Source organism: Mytilus californianus, unplaced genomic scaffold (assembly GCF_021869535.1).
Source record: "Mytilus californianus isolate M0D057914Y unplaced genomic scaffold, xbMytCali1.0.p SCAF_5, whole genome shotgun sequence".
Taxonomy (NCBI): domain Eukaryota; kingdom Metazoa; phylum Mollusca; class Bivalvia; order Mytilida; family Mytilidae; genus Mytilus; species Mytilus californianus.
The window spans coordinates 70,047,711-70,065,280 of NW_026262701.1; the positions used below are offsets into that span (position 1 = coordinate 70,047,711).

Consider the following 17,570-nt stretch of genomic DNA (forward strand, 5'->3'; position numbering starts at 1 on the left):
ACCAAATATGTATGATATAGATATAGAAAGATGTGGTATGAGTGCCAATGAGACAACTCTCCATCCAAGTTACAATTTATAAAAGGAAACCATTATAGGTCAAGGTACGGCCTTCAACACAGAGCATTGGCCAACACCGAACAGCTAGCTATAAAGGGCCCCAAAAATTACTAGTGTAAAACCATTCAAACGGAAAAACCAACGGTATAATCTATATAAAAACGAGAAACGAGAAACACATATGAACTACATAAACAGACAACAACTACTGTAATCAGATTCCTGACTTAGGACAGGTGCAAACATTTGCAGCGGGATTAAACATTTTAATGGTACCAAACCTTCTCCCTTTTCTGAAACAATAGTATAACATCACAACATAGAAAAACACACTATAAAATATCAATTGGAAGGCTTAACTCAATCAAAAAACGTAAATTAACACACAATGAACGATTAAATTTGACCTGTGACACCTGAATGCAAATACACAGTTAATAAAAAATTACAAGGGATAAATAATTAAAGTCAAAAGTAAATAAACAGGTTTAAACAAAGTTAAGCATATTAAAGTTGACTCACACAAATATAATACATTGCCAGCTTCCTAAAGAAGCAAGTAATGTAAAACATCACTTGTTTCAGTCACATTTGTGACAGTCTACACTGTAATTAGATCATTAAATATTGTTTTTATTGGTACTAATATTGATTTTGTTATCAGTAAATTAAAAACAAACTAACTGTTCTCTGACTGTTTATGACTTCTTTACACTAAATCCATTGGATGTTGGATGTGTATGGATTGATAATTTAGTCTTAGATGCACGTTTTTTTTAATTAGTTGTTAGTGGCTTAGAACTAGCTGTCAGTAACTGTGAGGACTCTCAGATCTGTACTTAGTGTCTTTTTGTTGTTTGGATGTACAAGTACCCGGCCATGTCCACTTGTATTTGTAGTAATAGTATTTGTATTTTTATCCTTCTGATGAGTTAAGCCTCTTTCAACTGATTTTTATAGTTTGTTCTTATGTTGTACTGTTACACCACTGTCACAGGTTAGGGGAGGGTTGTGATCCCGCTAACATGTTTAACCCCGCCACATTCTGTATGTATGTGCCTGTCCCAAGTTAGGAGCCTGTATTTCAGTGATTGTCGTTTGTTTATGTGTTACATATTTGTTTTTCGTTCATTTTTTGTACATAAATTAGGCCGTTAGTTTTCTCGTTTGAATTGTTTTACATTGTCATTTCGGGGCCTTTTATACCTGACTGTGCGGTATGGGCTTTGCTCATTGTTGAAGGGCATACAGTGACCTATAGTTGTTAATTTCTGTGTCATTTGGTCTCCTGTGGAAAGTTGTCTCATTGGTAATCATACCACATCTTCTTTTTTATTCAAGTGCTTGTGATGATGCTGTGGAGGACAATTTCCACTTTTTCTTTGTTTGTTCCTCTCTTTGTGGGACAAGGAATACACATTTTTTTTTACCTTATTAAATTTCAAGCCATTGAAGATATTGATATACTTTTGTATTGTTCACATTGACTTAACAGTAGATTAAAATAAAGAGATCATCATTGAAGCAGTTCAAAACTACATTAACAGTATTTAGAGATTCTCATAAATTTTATCATTTTAATGTCAAATACAAGTAGTGTAAATGTACATAAAGGTCACCAACTTGGGTCAAAAATGTTTCAGCAACATTTCAACCTTGTACTCAACTTTTATATCTTTGTTCCCCCTTTTTTTTACAAAACAACACACCTCGACTGAAGCAATAGCTCACACTGGTCCTTTGGACTAGGCAAGCTAAAATGGGGATCCCCTCTCCTTGTATTTTACCACATACATGTATTTGTTCCAACCTCATGCAAGATCCTGGAGTTATCATTAGGAGTCCCCTTTTCTGTAGTTTTTGTTCCTTACAACCAGTACCTATGACCTTGACCCCATAAATAATAGGGATCTTTCTCTCTTTATACGTGAAAACGTATGCAAGTTCTGGTAAAACAATTCTATGTAAGGTTATATTGTTATGTACTCCAAATCTCCTTTCCTGCACAAATGTTGGTCTATTTTTAGCTACATGTACTAAAAACCTTGACCTTAGATGCAGTGACCTTAAAATCAATATGGATCATCCCCTTATTACAAATATCAATATATCATCATATGTTTGCAATCAAGTATCACTGAAGAGACATTTATTGTCAAAATGCGCATCTGTTGCAGAAAACTTGGTACCCTTAATGTGATTACTACCACTGAGGCGATACCTCTGTTGGTGGACCATTAGTCCACGAGAGTATCACCCGCCTAGTAGCCAGTACTTCAGTCCTGGCATTAAAATACCAATATTGTGTTATTAAAATATGCAGTTACAAAATTTTGGAAGTAACCTTAAATTAAGGAATACATCTCCCTCATGCAATGATCTGATTCCTTGCCCGTCTTTGGCTATACTTTTTGTAGATTTTGGGTTATGAGCTCTTCATTTTCTGCAATGTACCTTGACCTATAATGGTTTACTTTTATATATTGTAACTTGGATGGAGAGTTGTCTCATTGGCACTCATACAACATCTTCCTATATCTATTTGGATTTTCAAATATTTTGGCCTCGAGCATCACTTAAGAAACATTTATAGTCAAAATGGGCATCTGGTGCAGAAAATTTGGCACTGTAAATGTTATAACTACCACTGGGTCGATACCTCTAGTATCCTATGGGAGGCCATAAATCTATCCCATTCTATGAACAAACCTAACCAGGAATCTTGGATAGGAAACATTAAACATATATTTAAATTCCTAGATTTAGACTATCTATTTGTAACCAGTCAAACTTTAAAAAAAAACCATATACTAAAAAAAGTAAAAAATTCTCTAACAATAAAATTTAAAGAAAGCAATTCTGGAAAGTGTACCAATATATACAGTCTGGCAATAAATAAAGAACTTACAAAAAAATTTTAAAATATTTTTTATGTTTGAACCATATTTAACAATAAATTCAAAAAAAGACAGGCAAATAATTACAAGATTTAGAACTAGCTGTCATGATCTTGAAATCGAAAGAGGAAGGTATATTGGTATAAAAGCTGAAGACAGAAAGTGTAAGCTATGTAAGAACGCAGTTGAAGATAAACTACATTTTCTTTTAAAATGTCCTGTTCTCAAAGATACAAGATCTCAACATCTGTCTAATTTAAATTCTAAATTCAAAAATTTTTCAAAGTTATCTGATGAAATAAAATTTGTTTGGATTCTTTCATCTGAAGATTTGTTTGTTACTTTAAACTTATCTAAATTATTGCACTCTCTTTTTGAAGAACGAAAGAAACTCTTAAAAAATATTAATGTTGTCTGAAAAAAAAAATAGAAAAAAATATAATAAAATCTATCAGGAGTTGTCTTCCATAGGCCTAGGGCTATAAATTGATTAAGAAATGTAATTTCTCCAGGTCACAGTGACTTCTAAAATAACTTAATGTTTTGTCAATAACATGGTTTATAATTATGTTACTTTGTTTAAATGTGTACACGTTTTTGTTTAAATGTACTTTAATCATTCTAATCATTTACTGTGCTTTATTTTGTAACTCATTTGATTGTATAGCTCAAATTTTGGGCACCATGATTGGTTAATAAAATTATCTTATCTTATCTTATCTGCTGTTGGATTGTTATTCCATGAGTTATCACCAGCCATGTGTAACACAATTGTGTTCCATACGTTAATCATCAGGAAGTAACTAAATACAGCAAATCCGAAACGATTACATGTAACCTTTAGACACTTAATAACAATCTGTACGAATATTATAGACATATACCCTGCAGCCAATAAATGACCATGTCTACTGTGAAATAACATGTATCCGTCAAGGGTTAATTGCATAGTTTGACAATTAACCACAGACTAGTATTACTCCACAACGAGACTACTACGTAACCGGCCTACAGCTATGGACCGTTTGTATGGCCCACTGAACTATATAAGATCCAGCTTTAGACTCGAACGAGATAGATTCGTACAGATAGATTCGTACAGATAGATTCCGACAGGAGATTCCGCCAAGGTCTCCTCCCTTGTGGGTAGGCTGGAATTAATTCACTAACCATCCGAATTACTCAGTCAGGACCAAACAGTTATACCACTATACGATCACGTGTCCGTGTGACGATATGAACATTCGAACAATTCAACTTTAGAGACAGTTTGTGAACAATCGAACATTTGAACTTTAGAAACAGTCTTAACTTTGTAATTACATAATAAAGTTATTTAATCCACTTACTGACTTCGTTACAAGTCGTAAAATTGATGCCGTTTAGACCAGGATCGACTTGGATTGGCTAAAACAACGCAAAGGAATATAAAACGTAAGAACTAAGTTACTTTCATTTTTTCTTTACGGACAATCAAGATATTTCTATGTCAGCGCAAAAAGTAGAAATGGCTTTCCAAGGGATGGCACACATGTTAAGTACAGTTCTTAATTTTAAAGGGAGTGAGGCCGTATATTTAAAAGGCTTAAAATCAGAAGTTTGTTCACGAGCTGTGGTTCGCACGAAATTTTTTATTAGTATTTTTAGATATTGTACGTCAATTTAAGAATTATGAATACACATCTTCTTAAAACAATTGAAGATTTTTTTTTTAGTTATTTTTATATGCAGTTATTTAATAGATAGGATACGTTATATATGATATATGATTCTTAAAAATACAACGGGTTTTTTTATTTTTTTTTAAGTTTGAAGAAGCTAGTTTTTCGTTTAAAGTAAATATGTAAAAAAAAACAACTAAAATGTCTGATACTATAGCATTTTTTCGTATTTATGGTTTTTGGTCATATTATGGGTTGTTTTTTTGAAGATACATTCAATTATTCTAGAAAATATATGTCTTACGTAAAATTAGTAGAGCACTGGTATATATGAAAGTTGATTTAGAACCTTTGGTAGATGAAGTTAAGGGTACATTGTGGTTCACATGTTTGCGATGTTATAGCCATTGACGATTATGGTTTACGCAGTTGGGTAGTGTGTATGCACGTTTGTTTAGAGAAAACAAATAGTCTATAATTTTAGATTCCAACCCCTTCTTCGGATGATTAACATAAGTGATGTTAAGTAATTAAATGGTGCAAGTTGTTTTATGGTGTTAGATTACGCCTTATTTACATAAAATAAATGTTAATAGATAAAGAGAAGTATCTTCAGAAAATAGCACATTAAAGATAAATGTTGATATGTTTTGCCCTAAGGGATTTACAGTATTTTTGTGGTAGATCGATATTTGTAAAAAATTAGAGACATATGAACTTCATGACTAATGACAAAATTTAAGTGTAATAGATAATTGATATTAAAGGAAAAATAGCATTAAAAACAAATGATTTTTTTTTATAAACAATTATGAGGATAATTATCAGAAATTAAAATAAGAATAAGAAAATAATTAATTTAGTAGTAAAACAAAAAATGAGTCTAAACAATGGGTTTTGTTCATAAATAAGCATAGAACTGACTTTAAATTGTTTTGGTTTTTAAGAAGTAAGTCAAGTTTAAAAAAAAATAGAATGAATAAAATCTCAACATATATACATTCAGTCATAATGAAATGTATAAAAAAAGATAGGCAGTAGGTTGCTGATGTTTTAAAGCAAATTAAAATGATATATATAAAAAAGAAAGGAAAGATTATGATGAAGAAACTATAAACTTGTTTTGGAAAAATGTAATAGATTAAGGAGAAAGGCATTTTTTTTCGCAACAAGGTGTTGTTGTCAAATAGGAAATATAGAGTCAGTAACAAATTGCGCAAGACGTAGTTAAATTTTATCAATGTAATCTTAAATATTTTTAAGAGTGATGAGAATAAATTTGTGGACTATATTTAGCATTAAGATTAATTAATGAGAAACTAAAGTTAAAGACGTAAAAGTATTACAATTGGTAACAAAGTAACACATATAATTTTTAGTAATTTTTTTTATAGGTATCATGTAGGTGTAGGGGTTATATAAAATGATCGAATTGAACTTATTTGATTGTAAATTTATAATGATTTTCTTATGTCTTGTGTAAATACACATATTTTTGTTTTTATTATGTAGGATTCTCAAACTTGTAGAAGTTGTATACGACAGTTTCCCCCTTTTATTTTTTTTTGTTGTTTTAAACAGATAATTCGATATAAAAAAAGAACGTATTGATTTATATATAGGAATTGTTTTACAAAATGTTGCTAGGCTTGAATAACCCAGCGAACTAAAGGCGAGTGAACAAACTATCAATAATCTGATTGATAAATAAAAAAAGAAATAAGGGGAAGTTAACAAGTTTAAGTTTTTCCAAATTGAGATAAGTTTATCAGTGGGGTTTAAGTGCGATCTTCATTGGAATAGCCATATTTTTGTACTGTTAATTTGTTCAGAATATATCTTGGTTGGCCAAAAAGAAAGGTGTGAGTTTTGGTTCTAATGCCACGAACAATGGGTACAAAATGGTGTCTACGTGATTGGTTGGGACAGATGTTACTGATTCCAGAGAGATGTCTTCCTCTGCGCCATTGATCAAGGACGAAACTTAACCGAAAGGCCGATGTTAACAGCCTCTTAAGAAGGATGAACCAACCAGCTAGATGCGTCAACTACTTCGTAATGGAGATGATGATGACCGACACGTGTACAAAGATGTGTGCCCTTTCCAGCAGTTGATGAACAATATGCTATAATGGTGACGGGAAAAAGTATGCACAATATATACCCAAATCTTGAACTTATTTATGTAACACAATTGTGTTCCATACGTTAATCATCAGGAAGTAACTAAATACAGCAAATCCGAAACGATTACATGTAACCTTTAGACACTTAATAACAATCTGTACGAATATTATAGACATATACCCTGCAGCCAATAAATGACCATGTCTACTGTGAAATAACATGTATCCGTCAAGGGTTAATTGCATAGTTTGACAATTAACCACAGACTAGTATTACTCCACAACGAGACTACTACGTAACCGGCCTACAGCTATGGACCGTTTGTATGGCCCACTGAACTATATAAGATCCAGCTTTAGACTCGAACGAGATAGATTCGTACAGATAGATTCGTACAGATAGATCCGACAGGAGATTCCGCCAAGGTCTCCTCCCTTGTGGGTAGGCTGGAATTAATTCACTAACCATCCGAATTACTCAGTCAGGACCAAACAGTTATACCACTATACGATCACGTGTCCGTGTGACGATATGAACATTCGAACAATTCAACTTTAGAGACAGTTTGTGAACAATCGAACATTTGAACTTTAGAAACAGTCTTAACTTTGTAATTACATCATTTGAACTTTAGAAACAGTCTTAACTTTGTAATTACATAATAAAGTTATTTAATCCACTTACTGACTTCGTTACACATGTAGCCAGAACTTTAGTAATGGCATAAATATGGATATTGTATTATAAAAATTTGCTGTATTACTAATATAAAAGATTTGATTTAGCATCTAGAAAAAAACAACAACTGACAGATAAATCAATAACTATATTTATCTTACCTCCTATACATTTATAGGAATGTGGTTGGTTAAAAGCCCCCTCGTGGAGACCGTGTATATTTCATATTAGGTTAGTAGGGAGGCGGGGATTATCTCATACACGGTTAGTAGTGGTGTTACGTCCCTTTATATTCCTTATAAGGTAGTAGGGAGGCGGGGCTTATTTCATACAAGGTTAGTAGTGGTGTTAGGTCCCTTTATAAAAACAAAACAGTACTGAGAAAAAATCGTTTCAACAGACGAAGAAAGTGATGATTAAGATTGAAATTAATTCATAAAACACATTTAAACCCAACAAGTTGTTATTGTTGGTATCTGTTTTTGTAGGATCAATGGAAGTAGTTTCTTAATGCTAACAGTATTGAAGACTTGCTCATTTGATAGGTCACTAGTCTAAATTTCACACGTTACGATAGTTGGTAAGATAAATTTGTTACATAGTGTGCTAGTGACCAAAAGTTGAATGCTGGTCTGTACATACAATCAATGTTGTCTAAAGAAAAAATAGAGAACTTCTGGCGAAAATTAGTCAAAAGAAATATAAGTATAAGAAACCAGGAAGTAGGTGTCTGAGAGATAGGCAAAGTGGCATATAATTACAACTCATTACTGTTGAGCTACTGACAAAATATAAAAGTCATTCTGTTCTGTAGTATTGCAGAAAAGTGTAACAACTTTTTCAAAATTCATTCAAAACAATTTTTTTAAATTTATTCAACAAATTGAAAAATTCAAAGTATCAGCAAATAGGTGGCATCTGTCAGATCCTAAAGTTATCACAAAATTTTCAAGCTGCTAACCAAATATGAAGTAAGTAGATTCTGCCAAAATATCTGTTGTATAAAGAGACAGAAGGACAAAGGACTGACTACAGACGGACAAGGTGATTGCAATATTGCCCCCACTTCCTTGTAGAGTATAATTACGACTTTTTTTTATCAATAGACCCCTTTCAGACAATTCAAAGAAGTATCCAGCAAAAGCATAAACTGAAAAATTTACTGAAAAGTCTGGAAGAAGAAATAATCGAACTGTTGATGAAGACATCAAGACAATTTGACTGATTAAATGGTGGATTGATCCCTAACATCACTGTTATACAAAATGGTTAATAAATGTTGACAAATAATATCAGAATGATATTACCGTTAACTAATCTGACCCAATATTAACACAAATATTTTAAATTTAATACACTATCTTTAAGCGATAAATATTTGCATACCATATGATTTACCAAGTGCATCAAATTTTAAGATAAGCTGTACACTGATAAATGTTTTGTATCTTTCAATAATTAACAAAATCAGTCATTCTTAAACTGAAAAGTTGTCAACGCAATGATTGTTACTTTTATTTTATTGGTGTTGAGTGGAATTACCAATGGTTTTCTTCTGGACAGCAAGAATACCTCTTCCCTCACAGGAAAGCCTACATCCTGACTACAGCACAGTACTATGGGGACAAAAATCAAATACATCATTATTTCATGATCTAGATAAACTCCATCAAGACCAGGAAACATACAGAGACCAACAAGAGAGGAGCCTGAACCTATTAACCAATCAACTGCAACAAAAATTTGACATTATTGAACAAATTCTGGCTACACAATCATCCCATAATGATTTAAATGAAACTAAGAAAACAGTTGATGTCTTGCAGCAAAAATACAGGGAACTCGAATTGAAGTACAATGCAGTCCAAGTTAAACTGACAGCCAAGGAACAGATGTATAATGAGCTAGCTCAAAATTTCACTAATCAACAACAGGTCACAATTAGCCAAGAACAGAAAATTGCAAATCTGCAGCAAGACTTGCACATACTTGAGACTAAGTGTAATGCAGAAACAAATTCTGCAGTGAACAAAACCCTTGCTCTTGCAAAGAAAATTGACAAACTGGAGCAACTCAAAAACATTGATCAGCTACAAATTCTCCAAACACTACAAGGACAAGTACAAACATTTGATTCCAGGATAAACCTACTATCCAGCCATGAACAAGCAAGGAATCAAGATTTTCTAGCTTTATATAATCTGACCACATCATCCAAGCATGAACTGGAGAATAAAATGAATAATCAATATAAAGCCATTGAAAAGAATCAGAACATGTCCTTAGCAATGCTTCAACAGCGACAAAACCAAGATTTTCTAATTTTACACAACCTGACATCAGTGTCCAGACATGAAATTGAAGAACTAGCTAACCGCACCATGAATGAAGTTGAACAAATGGGGAGATACCACAACTTGTCTTTTTCACTTTTTCAGCAAAATCTGGATAAGCAATTACAAAAAGGTACAGTTCAATACAAATATTTGACAATAATTAAACTCATCATTGACACCAGGATAGCAATGGGACACCACTCCCTTTCCAAAAACAAATAAAAAATTAAAGAAAATAATTACAAATTTATCATTGCCACATTTATTATCAAAAAATCAAACAAAACATGGAAATCAGGATTCCTCAGTTAAAATTTTCAAAATTTCACAATATAATATCCGGTAACTTGATTGATACTGATTACTAGTAGAAAATGTCAAACCCCATTATACTTGAATTTTCCATATCACTTCTAATTCCAAGTGGCATACTCACATCAAAATAATTGATCAGAAAAATTACGTTTTCTCAGGATTCAATTACGTTATAGCTTATTACTAGGGATGTCAACGAGTACTCAGGTACTCAAGTATCGCTCTGTAGCACCGAGTATAGAACACCAAAATGATACTCGACTAATTGATTTCTTGTTAGAATGTTGTTGCCTTCTTAAAGAAAAACTATTTTTATTAAGAGCGCCACCTGGGAAACTGAATATTAATCAAAACAAGAAATAATTGTAACAGGATGCTGTTACGAAGTCTCCCAAACGAAGCTCCCATAATTCGTAATTCCCACGGTCGCCTGACATTGGGCAAAGTCCAGTGAAAATTGGTTTGGTCCAGTAAAGTTATATGCATTAGTGATGCCTGGGGACTAACCCTGTATATCATTCAAATCATCTTGGCATGACAAACCAGAATAAATATATGGTTTAGGGGTAGGGATCTCGACCATTTACAAGATACTAGAACATTGGGGGTGGGGGGAACCCCTGGGGACTGACCCTATACGTCATTCAAATGTTCGAGACATGACGAACAGGAATATATATGGTTTAGGGGTGGGGATCTCGACCATTTACAAGATATTAGAACATTGGGGGTGGGGGGAACCCCTGGGGACTGACCGTATACGTCATTCAAATGTTCGAGACATGACGAACAGGAATATATGTGGTTTAGGGGTGGGGATCTCGACCATTTACAAGATATTAGAACTTTCTCAAATGGCAGGGGGTGGGGGATGACCCCTGGGGACTAACCCTGTATTTCATTTGATATGCTTTATCATGACAAACCAGAATATATATGGTTTAGGGGTGGGATCTCGACCATTTACAAGATATTAGAACTTTCTCAAATGGCAGGGGGTAGGGATGACCCCTGGGGACTAACCCTGTATATCATTCAAACCATCTTAGCATGACAAACCAGAATATATATGGTTTAGGGGTGGGAATCTTGACCACTTACAAGATATTAGAACTTTCTTAAAAGGCATGGGGTGGGGGTGACCCCTGGGGGCTAACCCTGTATTTCATTTCATGTGCTTTATTGTGACAAACCAGAATATATATGGTTTAGGGGTGGATCTCGACCATTTACAAGATATTAGAACTTTTCTCAAATGGCAGGGGGTCGGGATGACCCCTGGGGACTAACCCTGTATATCATTCAAACCATCTTAGCATGACAAACCAGAATATATATGGTTTAGGGGTGGGGATCTTGACCACTTACAAGATATTAGAACTTTCTTCAAAGGCATGGGGTTGGGGTGACCCCTGGGGGCTAACCCTGTATTTCATTTCATGTGCTTTATAATGACAAACCAGAATATATATGGTTTAGGGGTGGGGATCTCGACTATTTACAAGATATTAGAACTTTTCTCAAAATGGCAGGGGGTCAAGATGACCCCTAGGGACCAACCCTGTATATCATTCAAACCATCTTAGCATGACAAACCAGAATATATATGGTTTAGGGGTGGGGATCTTGACAATAATAATAATAAAAATAATAAAGAAACAGAGGAAAAGCAATATGTCACCCGACATTGTCGATCAGGTGACATAATAAGAAAAAAAGAAACATAGAATAACAATATGTCACCCCAACTCCGTTGAGGGTGCCATAATAATAAGAAAAAAAGAAACGTATAATAACAATATGTCACCCCAACTCCGTTGAGGGTGCCATAATAATAATAATAAGAACTGAGCAAAAACAATAAGTCTTCGTTTGGGAGACTTAATTAAGATACATTTCGAATGTTTACGTTTAATTGTCATTCAAAATTTCATTGAACAGACGTTGGCTATGAACAATAACACCTTTCCAAAGCTTACACTTTTAGCTAATCATGTCTTAATAGTCATTCCACCACCACTGTACCGTCAGAGCAAATATTTTCATCAGCAAGACTGTTAATTACGTAACAATTAAGTTGAGAAATCGACTTGTTCCAGAAATAGTTGACAATATAATTTTTCTAAATGAGCTATTAATTATGGTTAACAATTCATGTGACTATTATCTAGTCCTAGGTAATAATGTTGAGAGTTTAAACAACGACCAACAATACTGAACAAGAGTGGACACACTGAAATGTCTCGCCTGTTTTAGTGTTCATAATTGAATTTATGTTGAAAGTAAAAAAAATAAGTTTATATAAGCTTTACATTAAATTAACATTTTAATGATGAATGAACATGAAGTCAAGGTGAGATAAACCCTATCAGACAAACATGTAGGCCTTACAATCATTCCATACACCAAATTTATTTAACATATATTGCCTAAAGTATCTTAGAAACAAACCTCATTGAGGAAACTGAACTTTGACCAATGAACCATAAAATGAGGTCAAGGTAAGATGACACCTGTCAGACAGACATATACACATAACATTCATTCCATACAGAAAATTTTATGAACTTATCACTTATCTGCCAGTTGGAAATGTGAACCTTACGATCATTCTATACACCAAATATAGAAGACCTATTGGTGATAGAATTTGAGATATGGACTTTATCATGAAAATTAAATCTTGTTCACTGATCCATTAAATGATGTCAAGGTCAAATGAAATATGTCTGACAGATATGTGAACCATGCAAGGTACGCACATGCCAAATAAAGTTATCATTTTACTCATAATAATTGAGAAAATCACATTACAAAAACCATACAGTTTTTTTTCCAAGTAGTTGCTGGACCAAGAAAATGAGGTCAAGGACAATGGACATATGACTGACAGAAACTTTGTCACATAAGGCATTAGAAATATTAAGCTGTAAGTAATGAGATAATGACGCTGCTGCTGCCCATACCCCTGCCAATGCTGCTGCTGCCGCCCCTGCCACCGCCCCTGCCGAAGATCACTATCATTGCATGTATACATATCTGTAAAACACAATATAAAAATGACACATTTGCTAATTCAACGAGAAGTTGCCCGCTATGTCCTGCAGAGTATACCTCCACTCCTTGATTAGACTTTGATGAAAAATTCTCGTTATTGTATCTTCAAACAGGAGAAGATTTTTGTAAAAATTATCGGCCTACGTATGCAATGAAGACAGACGATGGATGCCAATTGCTCACAATGGCAATTTTGGCCAGGTAAGCTTAAAAAGGAAGTGACTACTTAGCATTAAAAGCATGAAAGGGAAATACATCTTTGAATAAGTGATCTGATGATTTGAGTAATATTTGCATATTTGTAGATTTTGTTTTACAGTTCTTGACATTCTTAACGAAATATAATAGACCTTTAGTGAGCAAGCTCACATTACCATGGCCCCCACATAAATCATGATTTAAGACAGTAATATGGTCTTCTGCAAATCTATTGTTAGTAAATAGGACCTCAAACTAAGACATAGCGACTTGAAAAACAATAGCCAGGGATCTTCCTCTTCTTTCTGTTAATTTATGTAGCCACATATCCAAGTTAAGTTGCAATCCCATTGAATACATCCTGAAACCTATGTTCAAATTTTAGTCTTTTTTAGTTACCTTGACCTTAGGCTTAAATATAGGTCTGTAATGCTTTTACATTCATGTTGAGTAACATGTTTTTAGAAAAAACAGCATCATAAAATCACATGGGATACACTTTTGGCTAATAAATCACAGGCAAATACAGCAACAACATTTGAGTAAATAAAATCGCATTATACAAAATTTTTTTTTGAAACATTAAGTCAAATGACTACTAAAAGCAAACTTTGAAATTTCTTATGAAATAATTTTTCATCTAGATTTAAGGTTCATCAGAAGGGATTGACAAATATGGCCATTTTTTTTTTATTTCCTCTTGAGTACAGACAAACCTGTGCACAAGGAAAAGTTTTAAGGCATTGCAGAAACTGGATAAATATTTGTCAATTCCTTGAGATGAACCTGAAAGACCCCCCCACCCCAAAAAAAAAAGAAAAAAAAAACTAAAATTATCTTCAATCTTTGATCAAAATATTGTAAAAAGTCATATTTTCATATTATCTATTTATCTATTTATGTTGCTATGCTAAAATATTTTTTACTTATCTCAATACTTATCTTATTTCATATGTATCAAAAATCAGTAAATGTGATTCTGTTGTGCAAACAAAATTTCAAAAGTTCTTCAATCTGTACATATTCAGGCAATTAATCTTTATTTAGAATATAGGAAAGTACTCTCGACCAATGAAATTGTAGGATTGGATGCTTCTTTTATGTGAAGAATGAATGTAAATCATGTTCTTAGTAAGGGATTATCCTATTATTTGGGTCTATTTACAGTTCAAAACAAAGAGTTTCTATAAATGAGTTACAACTGCCCTGAAGCACATTTATCAGATTGAAAGGATTTATCACACAGTGATTGAAACTGACTAAAAGTTGAATTGTGAAACAAACAAAAATCTCAAAATAAGTTGAAGTTTACTGGTGCAGTAAAATTGGTATCATGAATGTTATTATGAAAATATTAATAACTTCAAATTACTATAAAATTAAACAATACCAAAGCAATGCAAAAAAAAGAAAAAAAATCTTTCAGATAAAAAATAACTAAATCTTCAGCTTTCCAAAACTTTGATTACTTGATCAGCGGTTGGGGAGAATAGTTATTTCCAATACATGTATTCCGATAAAAAAAACAGGAATTTAATTTTAAACATATTAAAAACTTTAAAGGGCATTATTTTTGAACATTTCCCTGACATAATGAAACAGTATTTGATGTAAAAAGCCGGACCAAAATATTGGCTGTGAAATAAAATTTAGTTGTAACTCAAATTTATTAATTGGTTTAAACTGTAAATAAAAAAAGGATGATTCCTCACTAAAATATTACATGATTTACATTTATACTCACAATCAGGAAACATACAATTCATACCTTTTCTTTCTACTGTTGTGTCACCTAATAATTATAACGCCTTTTTTTTAAAAATATTTCCCTAATGATAAGAAAGTCCTCACTTCACTAAAACTAATCTATAAATGACATGCCGAAAAAGGAAGTCATGAATCAATTATACACATTGCACTGACAATGAAACTAATTCTTGAATAGATCACTTGAGCCTTGAGCACTTTACAATATTCTAAGATTGTAAGAGAATGATAATCCCTTACTTCATGATAAGTACTCGCTAACGCTCGTACTTAATCATGAAGAAAGGGATTATCATTCTCTTACATATACGAAGGGACTGGAGTGAACTGTATTCTATGTTAAACATTCATGCATGAGTGACCTTATTTTAACATTTTCACACCTTCCAATGTTTTTATTAATCACGGTTTAGTAATGATCCCTTAAAAGTTTTTATTATTCATTATCATTATTAATGTTATTTAAAGATTTTTATAAAATAATCTATTTCAATGTAAGTAATCAGCAGTTAAATAATAAAATACATTCCATACACCAAATATAGTTGACCAATTACTTATAGCATCTGAGAAGAAGACCAAACAACAGAAACTTAACACTGACCAATGAACCATGAAAATAAGCTCAAGGTCAGATGAAACCTGTCAGACAGACGTGCACACCTTACAATCATTCCATACACCACATATAGTTGACCTATAACTTATAGTATCTGAGAAGAGGACCAAACAAGAGCAACTTAACATTGACCAATGAACCATGAAAATGAGGTCAAGGACAAATGACACCTGCCAGACAGACATGTACACCTTACAATCATTCCATACACCAAATATAGTTGACCTATTGCTTATAGTATTAGAAAAACAGACCAAAACACAACAACTTAACATTGACCAATGAACCATGAAAATGAGGTCAAGGACAAATGACACCTGCCAGTCAGACATGTAAACCTAACAATCATTCCATACACCAAATATAGTTGACCTATTGCTTATAGTATTAGAAAAACAGACCAAAACACAAAAACTTAACATTGACCAATGAACCATGAAAATAGGTCAAGGACAAATGACACCTGCCAGACAGACATGTACACCTTACAATCATTCCATACACCAAATATAGTTGACCAATGGCTTATAGTATTAGAAAAACAGACCAAAACACAAAAACTTAACATTGACCAATGAACCGTGAAAATGAGGTCAAGGTCAGATGAAACCTGCCAGACTGACATGTATCCCTTATAATCATTCCATACACCACATATAGCTGACCTACTGTTTGTAGTATCTGAGAAACGGACCTAATCACGTAACTTTAACCTTGATCACTGATCCATGAAATGAGGCTGAGGTCAGGTGAACCCTGTCTGATGGACATGTAGACGTTGCAAGGAACCCATATACCAAATATAGTTATCCTATTACTCATAATAAGTGAGAAATTTACATAACAAAAAAACTAAACTTTTTTTCAAGCAGTCGCTGAACCATGAAAATAAGGTCAAGGACATTGGACATATGACAGACGGAAAGTTCGTAACATAAGGTATCTGCATACAAAGTATGAAGCATCCAGGTCTTCTACCTTCTGAAATATAAAGCTTTATACAAATAGTTTACGCCGTCGTCACCGCCGCCACTATGTCTCACTTTCTGCGACTTTCGTCGCAGGCGAGACAAAAATGGGTATAATTTGTGTTTCCATTTTGTAGATGTTTTCCGAGCGAGTACTCGATTAGTAAAGTTGACATCCCTACTTATTACAACTGAACTTGAAGTAGCAGTTTGCAATCAATCTTCATTGAAGACGATTTTAGCTTTTACACATGTGAATTTTAACAAAAATGTAAGCAAGTGAGGATTCTTAGCTAATTGTGAAATAAAACTATTTTGTTTTTCTCCTGATGGTTATAAAATGTAAAATGGTAGGAGGGTAAATCTAGGTAGGTGGGGCAGCAAGAAACAAACATATACTTTTCTGGGCCCTATTTATTGAAATCCCTGCGAAAAAGTGTATTGCTTGTAATTTTTAACACTTTTAAGATATTGCTGATGTTAACCTTTGACATAAAATTTATCAGTCAGATGAGAAATGTAAGCATGAGAGCACTAACAATATTGATATTCCATATTATTTATTATATTTCCAAGATCATAATTCCTCATCATAACCAATGGGGTTAAATTTTCTAACTCATTCGAGAAGATGTTGATGCAGGGATGATTCCATATGTTGTAAAAATGTCTCCCATAGGCAATTTATTGGGAATTTAAGACTAATATGCAAATTTGTCAAAGTAATACTGTAAGACTTTTCTGCTTTGATATACTTTAATCATTTCACAGCCCTATTACTTCTGAAAATACTGATATTGTTTCTAGTAAACCAGAATTTTTGAAAGACTTTCATTATTGAGTTAAACCAATCTACTGTGAAGGCAGGTCAGACATAAGCCAAGCAT

General features: G+C 33.2%; 1 protein-coding gene and 1 long non-coding RNA gene across 2 annotated transcripts in view; both read right to left on the minus strand.

The window, feature by feature from the left end:
- Nucleotides 1-17,570, minus strand: part of LOC127701369 (tonsoku-like protein) — a 110,027-nt gene that overhangs the window by 48,500 nt on the left and 43,957 nt on the right. The window lies entirely within an intron of this gene.
- LOC127701398 (uncharacterized) lies at nucleotides 12,382-16,041 on the minus strand. Its single transcript, XR_007982014.1, has 2 exons — nucleotides 15,907-16,041; nucleotides 12,382-12,460 (listed from the first exon to the last, which is right to left on the minus strand). It is a non-coding gene; the product is annotated as an uncharacterized LOC127701398 (long non-coding RNA).